Source organism: Notechis scutatus, chromosome 4, assembly GCF_049901735.1.
Source record: "Notechis scutatus isolate UNSWTSFEM ecotype Mainland chromosome 4, rNotScu1.2, whole genome shotgun sequence".
In the NCBI taxonomy this organism is placed as follows: domain Eukaryota; kingdom Metazoa; phylum Chordata; class Lepidosauria; order Squamata; family Elapidae; genus Notechis; species Notechis scutatus.
In genome coordinates, this window is record NC_142012.1 from 122,821,337 (window position 1) to 122,837,255 (window position 15,919).

The 15,919-nt window shown below is 39.1% G+C and overlaps 1 long non-coding RNA gene across 3 annotated transcripts in view; it reads left to right on the top strand.

Annotated features, from left to right (window-relative positions):
• Positions 1–15,919, top strand: part of LOC148130891 (uncharacterized) — a 32,090-nt gene that overhangs the window by 13,662 nt on the left and 2,509 nt on the right. For 2 of the 3 annotated variants that reach the window (XR_015749427.1, XR_015749426.1), the window contains exon 3: positions 5–86. The exons of the other annotated variant lie outside the window; for it this stretch is intronic. This is a non-coding gene — a long non-coding RNA (uncharacterized LOC148130891). The remainder of the gene's footprint in view (positions 1–4; positions 87–15,919) is intronic. 3 annotated transcript variants of the gene reach the window in all.

Sequence of the window (15,919 nt, forward strand, 5' to 3'; positions counted from 1 at the left end):
CTAGATGTCCCATTATCTCCAGCTCCAGATACTGCCTGGGAGGGTTGCAGTCCTCATTTCTGAAGAGCAACAGCTGGAGAAAACAGGTATAGTGCGTACGTACCTTAGTGATTTTCATACATTGCCCGTTCACTAACCCTAATGCAATTGACCCCAAATTGTCTTTGGTTATTACACAGCAGACAGGGTCGCTGTAGATTGGCACCTTCCATAAATCAATGATACGTTTGCAGAGAAATAGATTTGGGGATTGGGGAAGGAAGGTCACTTGTAAAGCAGCCCAAAATGGGGGATTGCATCTTCACTGTCAGTGCGAAAAGTGTGCAAGTTGATGGTGATTCATTGCTCAAAACTGTCCTGTGGAGAGAGAAAAGCTTCAAAAAAAAGGTTTATGTGGATCACACGGCTCCATTTTAAAACTTGAAAAATGAAAGGTAAAGGGTTCCTAATAAAATACAAATGCATCCTTGTTACTTATTTCTGAAGTCACTCCTGTACACAAAGAGCTGCTATAATTCTAAAAAGGAACACAAGAAACAAGAAATACCAAATGCATCTAAAAGACAGTAATAAACTGCCTTAACAATAATTTCTCCTTTCCAAGAAAAGAACTGTGAGTTAAACATCCATTCCCTGATAAATAATTTGCAGTTTTCTTGTCAAACTACAAGTTCCACAATTCTTTATAACAAAAGTTACAAAATGCTCAGGTACGTTTGTAACATAGATATTTTCTTAGCTGAGTGAGGGGATGGAGCAGAATACATTGGCAAGTACAGGTAGTCCTCTACTTACAACAGTTCATTTAGTGACTGTTCAAAGTTACGACGACACTGAAAAAAGTGACATGATCGTTTTTCACACTTACAACCATTGCAGCATCTCCAAGGTCACATGTCAAAATTCAGATGATTCAGATGGTTCATATTTATGACGGTTGCAGGGTCCTGGGGTCATGTGATCAGTTTTTGGGACCTTCTGACAAGCAAAGTCTATGGGGAAGCCAGATTCACTTAAAAACCATGTTACTAGCTTAATTACTGCAATGATTCACTTAACAACTCTGGCAAGAAAAGTCATAAAATGAGGCAAAACTCTCATAACAAATGTTTCACTTAGCAACATAAATTGGGGGCTCAATTGTGGTCATAACTTGAGGACTACCTGTAATGTCCTTGGATCATCTGCCTTCTGCTCAGTTAGGCAAATAGAAAGAAACCTGGATACAGTTTATTAAACCAATTCTGTATTATTTCAGTGATCATTTGTTATTTTTGTTATTTTTCTTACAGCACCTGTCTTTCATAGTCAACCAACTACTTGGTTAAGGTTAAGGCACCCGGCTAGAAACTAGGGAGATAGTGCGTTCTAGTCCTGCTTTAGACATGAAAGTTGGCTGGCTGACTTTGGGCCAGTCCAGAGGTGGTCTTCAGCAGGTTCTGACCAGTTCTGGAGAACCGGTAGAGGAAATTTTGAGTAGTTCGGAGAACCAGCCAATCCCACCTCTGACTGGCCCCACTCCCTATTCTCTGCCTCCTGAGTCCCAGCTGATCGGCTGGCTCTTCTTTTGTTGCCCTGCACAGGAGAACGGAGCTGGAAAGCAGGTTCGAGGGGTGGGGAGGGAATGGGGATTTTACAGTATCCTTCCCCTGCCACGCCCACCAAGTCACACCATGCCCACAGAACCAGTAGTAAAAAAAATTTGAATCCCACCACTGGGCCAGTCACTTTCTCTCCGACCAACCCACCTCACAGGACTGTTGTTGTGGGGCCAGTAGGAGGAGGGAGTATTAGCTACAGTAAGTTCACCTTGAGTTATTTATAAAAATAATAAAAGCAAGATATAAATAAGTAGACGTTTACCGGTCCATGTGTTCTTTTTTACTGCTCTTGCCTGGTTCTTACTGCAAAGCTACCAATATATGACGAGAGGAGGAGTTTTATTTATCAGCAAGCTCACCGACTTATCCATGCGGTTGAATCTTGGGTCACACTAGCTAATTAGCTGAAGTAGACATCAAGGCCTCGGGAGAAGGGATGGAGAGGGGAATAACAAAATAGGTATGAGGCCATCATCACACAAATGCCATGACTTATATACTTGTGTCAGGTGTGGGAGAAAAGCATAGGGTTCTGGCATTGACATGATGATATCACCATGTGTGATTGTCTTGCCATAATTGCAATTCACTGTACTGTAGATGCTGCTGATAGAAGATCTGCAAAAAACTGAATTTTGCTACTACCTGCTAATAATGGCCATATATCAATTCTCTGCCTTAAGTATGAACCATGCAGGAAGAGAAAATGTAGGAAGAGACATGTTGTTTTGAATAAAGACAAGAAGAGAGGCCTCCCTTGTTTGCTCACTGTGCTACATACACGAGCAAGGTACTTTTGTTCTCTTTGAAGCAGGTTGGTAAGAGTCAAAGTCACACTTGCATTGCTCTTGGCGCAAGAGAAATGGAAGACACCCATAAACTCCTATGAGAACAGGCTGAAGAAAATAAAACTTAGTGGTTCTTGCAGCTCCAATTTTAGGCATTGATTTTCCCCACTTCAGATTCATTCTCGAGCTTGCTAAATTATTCATGTTTTCTTGTCTTATATTCCTGAGCATGGAACACTCAAAATAATCCTGCTGATGATAATATAAATGTGCCTATGACTGTTGCAGCTTGATTTTCATCAAAAGGGCTCTAGTTCTTCTATAATAAGCAACATGATGTGTTGAGAGAAGCCAGTTGCTATTATAGTACTGACTAGGCATTGCCTTGTCCTCTATTTCCCTCTGGTGGACACCAAATTGCGAGAAATTTCTTTTTGGCGTCACCTTGGATTTGGTTTTAATCCCCAAGAAAGGTTACGATGCATAGCAAGATGCATCGCTGGGTAGAGGTGAAGGAGCAGAAATCTCCTTTTAGCTTCATGATAGATTCTTACCCTTTTACAAACTAGTCAGAAGTCTAGAGGTTAATAAAGTTGGGTGTGCATTGGAGACCCTCTACATTAATAATACTCTAAGAACTTCTGTGTGGCTTGCTTCTTTTTTCATTCTACCAATATATCTATAATTCATCTAGACCATGGCTGTCAAACTCGTGGCCCATGGGCCAGATGCGTCACATGCTGGCCACCGCCACGCCCAGTTTAGCAAAGGGGAGAAAGTTGTGATACATCCACATGACACCACCATGACAACACAAGTTTGACACCCCTGATCTAGACGTTAGATGAAAGAGAGAGTGTTGGATACTGTTTGTGGGATCTTCCAGCAAGTTGCTGTTGTCCCATTTATTCACACGCATTTGTAATAATGATAAGTGATGCAACCTGCTAACATGCAAAATTTGTTATTAGAATTTTACAGAAAATCCACTCAATAATAATAATAATTAAGACTTTGACTTACGGTATAATTATATTATGGTGTAATTAAAAATAATTATCTGATTTGCTAGAGGTTTGGATTCCAATATAAAAACTACTGGGACTTTTAAGTTGAGAAGGGTTTGTAAAATGAGGAGGTCAAGATCTAATGGGACTTGAAGGTCTAGACCAGTGTTGGCAAACCTTTTCAGCATTGAGTGCCAAAACAGAAGCGGAAGAGCAGCTCTATGGCGCACATGTGCCAGAAACCAGGAGCATCTCCACAGCACACACAAGTGGGAGCCCATGTGTGCTGGCCACCTGGTTTTTCAGTTTCTAGCACGCATCCATGCATGAAGACCAGCTGATGGCGCGCATGCGTGCACCGGAAACCAGGAGAGCAATGGGCACCGGCTGGCATGCCCTGAGACATAACTCTCCATGCCCCTTCTGGTCCACGTGCTGGTTCACCATGACGGGTCTAGACAAATGGTATCCTGTTCATAACATGCCTTAAATAACTGGTATTGAAAAGAAGAAAGGCATTGATGCTACTATATTGGGTGATACTAGGATTGAGGAAAAATAATTGGGGGGAAATGCAATACCTTGACTTGCAAATATATAATAATATATTAAATTTGTATTCCACCTGATTCCCAGCGATCCTTTTATGCATCAGACCAAGTTTTATCTTCCTTTTGTCAATGTTTCCTGTATCAATACCAACATTTTCTTTAGCTAGACAAATACAACAGGTTTCCGAAGAATTGAATGTTCAGTATCCTCTTGCTCCCTTGAGCATCTGAACTATAGTCAGCAATGAATTGTTTAATGAATGAATTATTATTTATATTTCATCTTACCATATATTTCATCTAAATGATTGCAAGCCAGAGTATTACTTGAAGAAAAGTAAATAAACAAGAGAGTAGTTTGATGTAGTAGCCTACTGCACCAAGACGGAAACTGGAAGGAGGCAGTAGCAAACCACTTCTGAAAAACGTTGCCAAGAAAACTGGAGTGACTTGTCCAGACAGTTTCCAAGAATCAGAAATGATTGGAGGGAACAAAAGAAAATAAACAAATTTCAGGAATCTTCCAAGTGGGAATCTGCTGCTGCTGATATTTTGTAGAGGAAGAAAGAAGCCACTGCATTAGTTGTCCTTAGCGTCCCTCCTTCTCCTCTCATCATCCAGGAACATTTTGTTTTTGTTTTTACTCCAAAATATCAAAATACTGTGTGTATATTTTTTTTTAAAAAATCCTGATATGTCTATATAACAACACTGATTGCACTCTTGTTTTCTCTCTCCCCCAGTCACTCAGTTTCTGGAACATTTGTCTAAAGCTTTGCTCCCTTCCTGAACTAAAAAGAAAGAAAGAGTAGGATGGAAGAGAAGTCAGTCAAATATGTATAAGCCTGAGTTCAAATTTCACAAATCGGCGTAAATAGTGTACCTCAAACTTCCCTGAAGTAAAATTCTTAGCAAAAACCAGTTGGGTCAGTTTTGCAAACAACACAATCACAGTTGCAGTGTCTAATGCAAAAGTTGTTCACATTAGGACACAACCAGGTAGTAAACACTCCAAGTCACTTTAAGGCTGGAGTTGGATCATAAAGTACTTGAAATACTGAAATAACCTGATTCCATAACATTTTATCATTGCATTTTAAATTAAATCTCTTCCCTTTAATGCTCCTTGATATAAGTTTGCTATCGTATATCCCAATTCTCAATTTCCAACCAACATGTTGATAATTGGGTCAGAAATTAGGCCCAACAATTCTGGGAATGGCTCATACCAGAAAACAAGACAACACTGATGAAAATGTTTTTTCCATCTGTCTAAAAATATAGATGTGAGGCTATTACCAAATTGCAAATGAGACATGCAGCCTTCAATGCTATTTTCATAAGCACTGATGTGATTTTATAGATGACACTCCCTTCCTCACCCCAGTTTTCTTGTCTCCTCTGGCTTTAGATGCTTTTCATTTGCAAAGTTGATATAGAAAACTATTGTTGTGAAAAAATATATATTTATTCCCAAGATAAGCACCACTGCTGTTCTTTGAAAACTAACAATGGTGAGCTGCTGCAGCTCAGGACTGCGTTGGGATGTATCCAAAATGTATGTACAATGAGCCTGACAGGAAGCCTCCTAGAAAACTAAAGAGCGTGTCATCTAGTAATGTTTATGACTGGCTAGGCTGAAATGGCAGACTTTTTTTTTAATGAAGGGCAGCTCATATCATGTTTTCAAGATTCCAGATGCCCCCAAGGACTGGGCATTTCTGGTCTAGCCCTTTCAGAACATTGAGCTCATTGACACATAGGTCAACAGTGGTTTTATCTTATCTAGATTTCAGTTCCTTTTACCAGTTGTAAACACCAATTTAGGTTTACTACTTTATGAGCATTAAGAAACACCCAGACAGAATGATATTTCAGATGAAAACTTTAGATAATCAAGAAACAATGTTGTTACTGTACTAAATAGCACAAATAGGTTCTTGGTATATTGCTGAGGCCGAAGACCTATGGTGCAATAACAGTTGCCCAATACCTCTTCATGGGGTTGTCCAAAAACAACCACCACATTGGAAGCCGAGTCCCTCATTCCATGGAGCCCCAGAAGAAACACATTGCCAAGATGCCAAGGATTGCTTAGAGGTTCTCAGAAATCCAGAGAACTCTGATTGATTCCAGTGTAGGCTATCCAAAACAAAAACCAAACTCATTTCAATCTCAAAATGATAATAAGTAAGTCATATGAGAATAAATTCAAATGACTGATTTTCATGCAGGAGTATAAATATATACTACTCATATATATAGTAATATAGTATCAATTGTCTATCCTACTCAAATCTTTAGTAAATTTCTTGGAGAAGTGTCTCACCTTATCATGATTTTCTATATCTTTCTGCTTATTTTTAAAAAAATTTAAAATGCCACTGCAATTTTAAACAATATGATTTTTAGCTATTTTTAAAGTACCATTTTACTAAAAAAAACAAAAAACCAACAACCTCCCCAATAAAGGATGTTTAATAATTCTACTCCCATTCTCTCCATTTAAATAACTGTATTAATACCCTATCTTCTATAATGCTAAAATTGAAAAAAAAATACCAAAAAGGGTAACTTTTTTGACAATTTCCAATTAGAAAAACTCTCTAGCCATAAAACGACTACTAATATCTACACTACATAGGGTACTCTTTTAGAGTTCCAGGAATTATACTTTCATTTCAACAGAAATTAATCTCCTCTTTAATATTCCCAAATCTAAATCTTTTTTTTTTTCCAGGAACAAATGAAATTAAGAAAGATGCCCTAAATCAACAGGCAATAGTTATGTTCGATTCAACTCATGATTTGTTTCAAGGAATCAAATAACTGGATTTCATTCGATAATCTCTCTTTCAATCACTTTGATTTGATGTTACTTTGATAAGCAGCCATAAATATGGTGGAATAATGGGGCAGAGCTGATATCCACGAACTTTGAATGAATTAATAAAAGGAATATTGTTTTATTGAGACCCTTTGTTTCTAGCAGTCTATCCTTCCATCTAGAAACATGAAAGTGTGTGCGTCAATACACACTCATACACATGAGCGTGTACAAACCTGCATAATCATACAAAAGTCAGCAAATACATTAAGCTGCTGAGCTTTATTATTGCGCCACGGCCTAAATAGGAGAATGATACCCCAGTAACACATTTGCTTTGAGACGGGGGACCCATCAGAAATATTGCAGCAGCCTTCATCAGCCCCATTTCCTGTGATGACAAAATGCTGAGTTATTGTCTTGCTTGACTAGCAAGGCAACGAGTCTGTAAACTCTGTTATTGTGCCACTTTCCCAGCAAATGAAAAATCATTGATCATAAAGTAGGCATGCTGTCAGAGCCAAGAATGGAAAACAGATAGACAGGAAAGAGAGGGGGAAATTATTGGGCACTGCTGGCCAGGTCAAGTAGGTTAAGTGGCTAAAAAGGTTGCAGGGGTAAAATCTCAAGTCCCCTTAATTGTTAAGACAACAAATCTCCAGTCACAGCTCCCAAGTTACTGCTTCTTACACAGTGCCAACGACTTTGGCAAGGTTCTTCATAAATTCTTGGGCTGTTGGACCAAGCAAGCTGTGTTAGACTTTGACTTGCCTACATGCATCCCAACAATTAAGGCAAAAGGACTTGAACACCGTCTCATAGTTGGTTTCTTTTTATTGTTTTTTGTCTCTTCAAGCTCCTGTTGACTCCTGGCACTACAAGTCCCTTCAGTTTTCTTGGTGAGGTTTTTCAGAAGTGATTTGCTATTGCCTGCTTCTTAGGGCTGAGAGACAATGACTGGCCTAAAGTCACTCAGCTGGCCTTGGGTCTAACGTGAGAACTGGCCTGGTGCTTAACTGGCTCTCCAGTTGCCATCTACTTTTCCAGAAACAAGGAAAGCTTGGTGGAGTAGGTAGCTGGAGAAGGGAACATAAGAAATGAATGGCCAACTGGCAACTCTAACCTTAACCCATTTAAATAAGCCTATACGCCCCAGTGATTGATGGGTAATGGCCAAAGATTGCATATTTATAAGTAATCATATCAGGAAATGGGAAAAAGAACATCCTGGGATTTGGACGGTTTCACCCTGGTGCCAGACAGAATAGGTTACATTAGGTGAAACGCGTGGTTTTCGAAAGTGAGGTATGCACCATCTTGCAGCAGCATAATCACTTTCTCACTGTCCTGTAAAGACATCTTTCATGCACATACTAGGGTTTTTAAAGCACATTCATATTCTACTGCAGTGATATGATAATATCACAAGGGATGTAGCCTTTAATTACCCCAGTTTCAAGGACTCAGGCTTTGCTCCTGGCTGTGCGAAGCCTTTGAGAATATCAGCGATATGGTGAGAAATGTGTTATTCCCGGAGGGGCGGTCCTAGTTACCCTCGGTTTGTTGTATCAAAGGCCCCCATACTGGCTCAGTTTTTAATTACAAGTGCTCTGATACAGAGAAGGTATAGCATCCGCTGTTTTTGCATGTTAATGAGGGTGCTTAATATTCATGAGTCAATATTTTAAGGTGGCGAATCGCTGTGCAGTAGGTGCACATATGAATGGGAGTTTATCATGATTAGGCAAATCAGGAGGGAGAAGAAGCGGCAGGGGAAGGGAAGATGGATTTCTCCAATAAAATTAACTAAGGCCGCTACGGCATGCTGCTCCCCCTTCTCCTACCCGTGTGCTTTGCTGAGCTCTCTCTTTCCTCAAATTTATGAGGCCAATTACAGAGATGAGCTTGGAAGTTTCTGGGAACTTCACTAAGTGCAAACGGCGCTCCCTGCTGTTCCCATCAAATTAATTAACCAAGCACTATTGATGGCTGTCCAGCTCTGGCGAGAGGATTTAGCTACAGGGAAGCTCTGGCTTTGGATACACAGTGAACGGTGCTGTTTGAAAACAGAATGATCTGGGCTTCTGCTGCTGCTAGAAATCTGACTGTCGTCACACACAGAGCAGAGCTACAGAACCACCCTTCTTGGCCTCACGAAGAACGATGGGCTGACCCTCTAGGGCCTGCAGCTGGCTAGAAGGAGAACTGCAGTTTTCCCTGCACATGAGGAAACTCTCCTTTTCCATTCAAAGGGCATAGTTGCCAAAGAGGATGGGAACTGTAGCCTACTGTATATGAAAGTGCAGTGCAAGATGGACTTATTGGATGAATAAAGCATTAGGATTGTGGCAACAATACCATGGTCGAATGACAGCGAAGACATGGAAGAGTTGTAAGAAGGGATGCCTACATTAGAGAGCCAGTTTGGTGTGGTAGTACGTGCGTGCATATATATGTATATGATGTATATATATGTATATGTATATGTATATGTATATGTATATGTATATGTGTATGTATATGTGTATGTATATGTGTATATGTATATATATATATATATATATATATATATATATATATATATATATATATATATATATATATATATATATATATATATATATTCTTAAGTTTTCGCAAGTACTTACATGTATGGTATTCAGCTTTGTTCGGGTATTTTCCCACATCATTATAGTTGTGCTTTTAAAGTTGTAGCAACGTTTCAGCAGAATCTCATCTGCCATCATCAGGCTTCTGTATTGTGTTCGTCGTTTGTCATATATGTGTGTGTGTGTGTGTATGTATGTATCTATTTGTGTGTGTATATATGTATGTATGTATGTATGTATGTATGTATGTAAATAAATACGGCTTGAGATAAATGAAGATAGATGGTAGAGGGAGATAGATAGATAGATAGATAGATAGATAGATAGAGAGAGAGAGAGAGAAAGAGAGAGAGAGAGAGAGAGAGAGAGAGAGAGAGAGAGAGAGAGAGAAAGAAAGAAAGAAAGAAAGAAAGAAAGAAAGAAAGAAAGAAAGAAAGAAAGAAAGAAAGAAAGAAAGAAAGAAAGAAAGAAAGAAAGAGCCATATACTGCATCACCTGGATGGAAGGTTGGAAAAGAAGATCAGGATGTTAAGATCAAGTGTAAGCAAGCTGGAACAGATTGAAAAGAAAGAAGCTGAAGAACAAGAAGACTAAAGACCTGATAAAAAAAATCACCTAGAAAAAAGGAAGATTAAGGAAGCCCTGCAAATTATAAGGCAGTAAGTAGCAGCCATAGCCAAAAAGATATTTGCCATTATCGCAAAAAGATAGTGTCAGATTTTGCAATTTCAGTCAAATCAGAAATGTATTCTACCAATTCATCAATGGAGACAATGCAGTGAACTAGTCAACTCCTATACCTGATAAAAAAAAAAACAGTGCAATTCTTGGCACGATTTTGGCACAACCGAAAGAAATGCAACAATAATATAGCTTGAATAAAGGAGATAGATAAGAATAGAAAACAAGTTGAAATGAAACAATTTGTAATAACAGCCAGAATAGTGGAGAAATGAGCACGGAAAATCAAGAAATGATCAGCACCAGGTGAAGATGAATGGCATTGTTTCTGATTGAAACATTTAACTGATCTACACCCACTCATTGCCAAGCATCTTAACAACATATGCAAGAAGTTGCAGTTGAAGATTGCTTAACATCTGGTAAAATCTACCTGATCCAGCAAAAGGAGTGGCACCAGACAACTACAAGCCTTTACCTACTTATCAACAACTGCAAGAGAAGAAAGATCAATCTGAATGCAATTTAGATTGATTACAAGGATACATTTGATTCCCAGCCACAGGACTGAATAATCAAGTATCTATAAATAATAGGGCTCAGTAGAAATACCAGTATCACATTACTACTTGCCATTCCTCTGTCAACAATACTAAATAAGCCAGGCCATGGTTATCAAACATCAAAAACATCTGCCAGGCTATTCCACCTTCTTTACTTGGACAATATGAAGCTGTATGGGAAAAAAAACACCATTTGAAATGGAACTGTTGGTCAATATTGTCTATATTGCAATGGAATTTGGACTGGACAAATGTGCCACCTTTACCATCAACAGGGGGAAAATAGGCCATTGCAAGAATATCTGAAGGACAGTGAAGAAGATGCACTGATCTTAGTAGACCAGGAAGGCTTACTGAGTCCCAAAGAGGCCAAACTGGCCTAGAGAAAAGACCAAATGAAGAACAGAAAAGAGAAATGGGAAGACAAAGTATTACATGGCCAAACCTTTAAAAAAGTTAAAGGCTAAGTATATAATAACAAGACCTGGCAATGGCTAAGAGCAGGAAAGTTGAAGAATTAGGCAAAGAGGTTGATTCTGATTGCACAAGACCAAGCCTTAAAACAAATGTATACAAAACTAGAAATAAGACAGTAACAGAGAGCAAATGCCACCACTATCAAGAAGCTGAAGAAACACTGAATCATCTAGTTAGCTGCTGCCAGATGATCATACAGATTGACTACAAACAATGGCATGACAAAGTAGCAACAATGGTTATTGAAGTATCTGCAAGAAATACTATTTGCCTGCAAGCTAGAAGTGGTGAGACCACAAAATAGACAAAATAATAGAAAACAAAGAAGGTAAACTACTCTGGGACTGAAAAAAATCAAACAAACAAGTACCTGCCTCACAATACCCCAGACTTAACAATTGTTTACAAGAAAGATAAAAACAAGTCTGGATAATAACATTTGCACTACTTGGAGAAAGCACAATAAAAGAGAAGAAATTGAAAAAAATCACAGACTACAAAGACCTACAAATTGAAGTAGAATGACTGTAACAAAAGAAAGCAAAGATAGTACCAAAAGAAAAGAGGCACCTTGGGTGCAATTCCAAAACATCTGGAGCACCACTTGAACACCACTGGTGAAGGTAAAATCACCATTAGTCAATTGCAAAGGGCAGTTTTACTTGCAATAGCTTACATCCTTTTATGATAACTTTAACACCATCAAACATCTGCTTATCCAAGGTCCTTGGGAAGACTCAATAGGTAGATGAAAATATCAGATCTAATCTAAACATCGGACTGATTGTGTAACCAAAAATAATAATAAATAACAGCATCTGCCTATCCCAAGTTCTTGGGAAGGACTTGATAGTAGAACAAAAATGCCAAATCCAATCTGAACATATGGTGACTGTATAATCAGCCATAATAATATAAGTGATGCCTCCTGCACATATTAAGTAACTTACAAAAAAAGAAAGAGAGGAAAGAGGAAATATTTCATTAATAATGTAGAAAATACCTTACAATATGTATTTGCATACATACATTATATAGATACACATTTAATGTAAGAGTAATAGAGTGTAAGCATATTGCTAATTCTACTGATGGATACATAAAGAAAAGAAAGCATCAGTGTTCTTTAGGGCTAAGAGCCCTGAGAGTTGTTAATCCACCCCAGGAAGCCCCAAATCACATTTCATTTGGTTTCCTCTCCCATTAATCTGTTGCAACATTTAGCTGAATTTTAATTTTCAGGATCATCAGACTTGCAGTCTATAAGCAGGAGTAGAAGCTTCCCAGAAAAAAAGAACAGCCCAGCATCAGAGTCCTTGTAATGAGCTCCTTAACCTATCTTAATTTCTGAATGCACCCTGTCTCTCCCTCCCTCCCTCCCTCACAAATAATAGCTTGAGTCTGTTGTTAACTCCAAAGATCTGTGAGCCATGGGCAGAACTTCCACCCACTTTTCTACCTACTCTTCCGCACTATGTTTTTTTTAACAATGAAAAGATTTTAATGATGGTATCCAGATATGCATGATATGGTTCAGAGCTACTCGTAGGTGGAACTAGTCACCAGGGAGATTTCCAGGGTTGCTATAAGCCAAACCCACCTACAACTCCTGGATTTACCATTGGCCCATGACTGTCACTTTACCCAGCCACCCTCCTCCATATGTACCTGTCCACACAGGGGTAGAGGCAAGGACTCCAATCTCATAAACCCTGTGGTTCCTATCTGCCTACTATCTTTAACCTTTTTGAAATTCAACCCTCGAGGTCAATTTACATAATCCAAGAGTTCATTGCTCAAAATTTCAGCTTCTGCAGTGCTAACCTAGGGTTCTTTGCATTAAAATTCACATGTTTTTAGATGGATAGCATCTGTTTGTAATCAAGTAGCAATGTATCCTCTCTAAACATTTGTGAGTATATCAGAACAATTGTATAATTAGAGCCTATAGTGGAAGTATTTATTACATGCTTCTCCCAGAGGTGGGATGCTACCGGTTCTGCCTGGTTCTAAAGAACCGGTAGCTCTGAAGGGTAGCAGACACCGAACTGGTTATGTGTTTGCTGCTGTTTGGCCCACCTGCCCGCCTGGGCTCTTACCTGTCCTTTATTTCCTACTTTTTCAACCTCAGCTGCTTTGCGCGGCACAGCTGAGGTTGAAAAAGCAGGAAAAAAGAGCCTTTTCAAATGCTGCGCACCTGCGTGCAGCACTTTTCAGCTGTCCAGGCAGCACAGCTTAAGTTTTTTTTTACACATGCGCGCAAAATGTAGTCACCGAACCAGTAGCAACACTGGTTGAATCCCGCTTCTCCAGTAAGGACCATGGCTTTTGCCATCAACAGAAAGGGAGAAAATGAAGCCCTGAGCTTCGATAGCTATGTTGTGAGTAGATATTGACATTTTAGAAAGAATTCAGAGATAAAAGCAATAAGACAAGGGAAAAAACCTGAAAGATCTATTTATTGTGAACAAAGATAGATTAAAATAATTTATAAACAGTATCCAGGGAGAGTAAGGGTAAACATAGGTACAGTGGCAAGGGAAAAGACAGGACAATGGTTTATGCAGCAGTAATATATTTAGGAAACCTCAAGTATTAAAGCATTACTGAGTACCTCTTAGAGATGTTGTGGAATTTCTTTTTCTCTGGGAAGAAAGTGCTCTCAGGAATAAACCACTAAAACTCCAAAGTATGGGTTATTCCTAAGAACCTCACTAGAATTCTTGGAAATCTAGACAAAAGCATATGGCTCATGAACATGATTTTTTGTAGAGTCAAGTGATTTAAATCTTTATAGTTGTGAAAATATGCTTGAAAATATGCTTGAAAAATCATGGTAAGTGATAAAATGCCGAATGAAATACAAGGGTTGAATAAACCATCTAGTGATGAAGAACAGTAGATCAGAACTTAAGGGATTCTTTTTGTACCTTTTCTTGTCTGCAAAAGTCAGAACTAATTGTGCAAAAACATTTTTAAAAATTGAAATTTTGCAACACCACCACCAATGGAAAGTTCTGATCACATATTTTTAATGTGGATCACAGAACACAGCTTTCACTGGCATAGAATTTTAATAGTTGTAGATCCTTTCATATCCAAGAGGACTTTGGGATATTTCCATATCTTATATATGCAAGAGTATATTTGATTTAATAGCATATTTGCCTATAACTAAATCTTTAACTGTAGTTTTAGTATTTGATTTCTTTTCATTATCTCTCTAGAAGATGCACAGTTGAACTTATCAAGAAAAGTGATTTCTACACAAATAAGTACTGTCTAGTTAAACATTTACATATTCTGAAAACTGTGCAACTTATTAATCATAGTGCCATTTAATTTCAGAAGAGGAAACCATAGAGGGTAAAGGGATTCATTTAAAAAATAAATTGAAAAATATATATTCTGAAACCTCTTCAGGATGCTTAAAGATTGGTTATTAAGAAATAACTGACCCAAAACTTTAAAAAGCTAAGCAAAGTCAGACGTAGTTAGAACTTAGTTGAAGACCATAAGAAATCCCAGACTTGTAGAACAGAGTGGGACCTTGGGGAAAAAATTCCCAGAGAAGGACTGCATCAAAACACTTCCATATTCAAGCATGATATTCCGCTCTGGAAAAAAATCGGGGCCGGACAAAAGAGACCCCCGCCGCGCGCCGGGAGTGCCCGCTGCTTTCCTCGCCAGGGCCGGGTGGCGGCGTGTTGCACGGAGGCTGGTCTGTGGCTGGCCCAGCTCCCTTTCCTGCCGCTCAGCGGCCTCCGCTCGCACCGCCCGGGCTCCGCTCAGGTATCCAGCTGGGGCTGTCAGGAGTTGCTACGCCGGCGCAGCTCCCACGCGGCAGCTCCAGTCCCGCGTTGCCTCGGGAAGGAAAGGCAAAACCAGGAGCCTCTGCTGCCGTTGCAAGCGCCGCCGCGGCTCTTCCTTTTGCCTTTCCCTTCCTGAGGCAACGCGGGACTAAATGAGCCGCGCCAGCAACTCCTGACTGGGCCTCCGAGGGAGGGAAGGAGGAGAAGGGGGTGGGGGAAAGGAGGGGCGATTCCCAAAAATCGGAATTCGATTTTAATCGGAAGAATATCATGCCTGCATATTATTGCCAAGAAAATATGGATGTAGCTACCAGTATGTACAGAATGTCATGGCCAAGTCCCCATGGCCAACTTGCTGTGGCCAACTCTTCACAGGACAATTCAACAAATAAAAAAGTTAAATTAATTTTGATGGAACCATGAACAATAACAATACAATAACATCAATCCAGAAATACAACAGTTTCAATATTTTTGACAAAGCCCCTGGAATTCTTTCCAACCCCGGGGTGCTTCCATTCTGGGTCAGGTGACCAGGAAAAACAGCTTAAAGCGGAGTAATCAGCTACATTCTGAGCCACTGAGCAATTGCTTTCCCATAAGGATGCATTGTGGGGGGAATTCTGGATTTCTCCCCCCTCTGCAATCTCTGGCCCAGATTCAGGCTATTTTTATATTAATCTTCTTCTATTTGGCCTCTGTCTCCAGCTTGATTTTGTTCCATTTTGTTTTCAAACAATTATTCTTATGATAGCCAGACAAAATCCTAAGCTCATTATATAATTTCGTTAGAAAGAATAAAAATGACTTACATGACAATTAGATTTAGAGTTTAAATGAATCTATAAAAGTAGCCAGGCCTCTATGAGAGGCTTTAACTGTATAATGACTTTGATTTAAGTACAAAATTTTAGAGATGCTATTAGGTTCCATTTTTAATTTCCTTTGTTTTACATTGCTTCTTTTATCATTCAAAAATCATAATTAATGAAAAGAAGAAAAA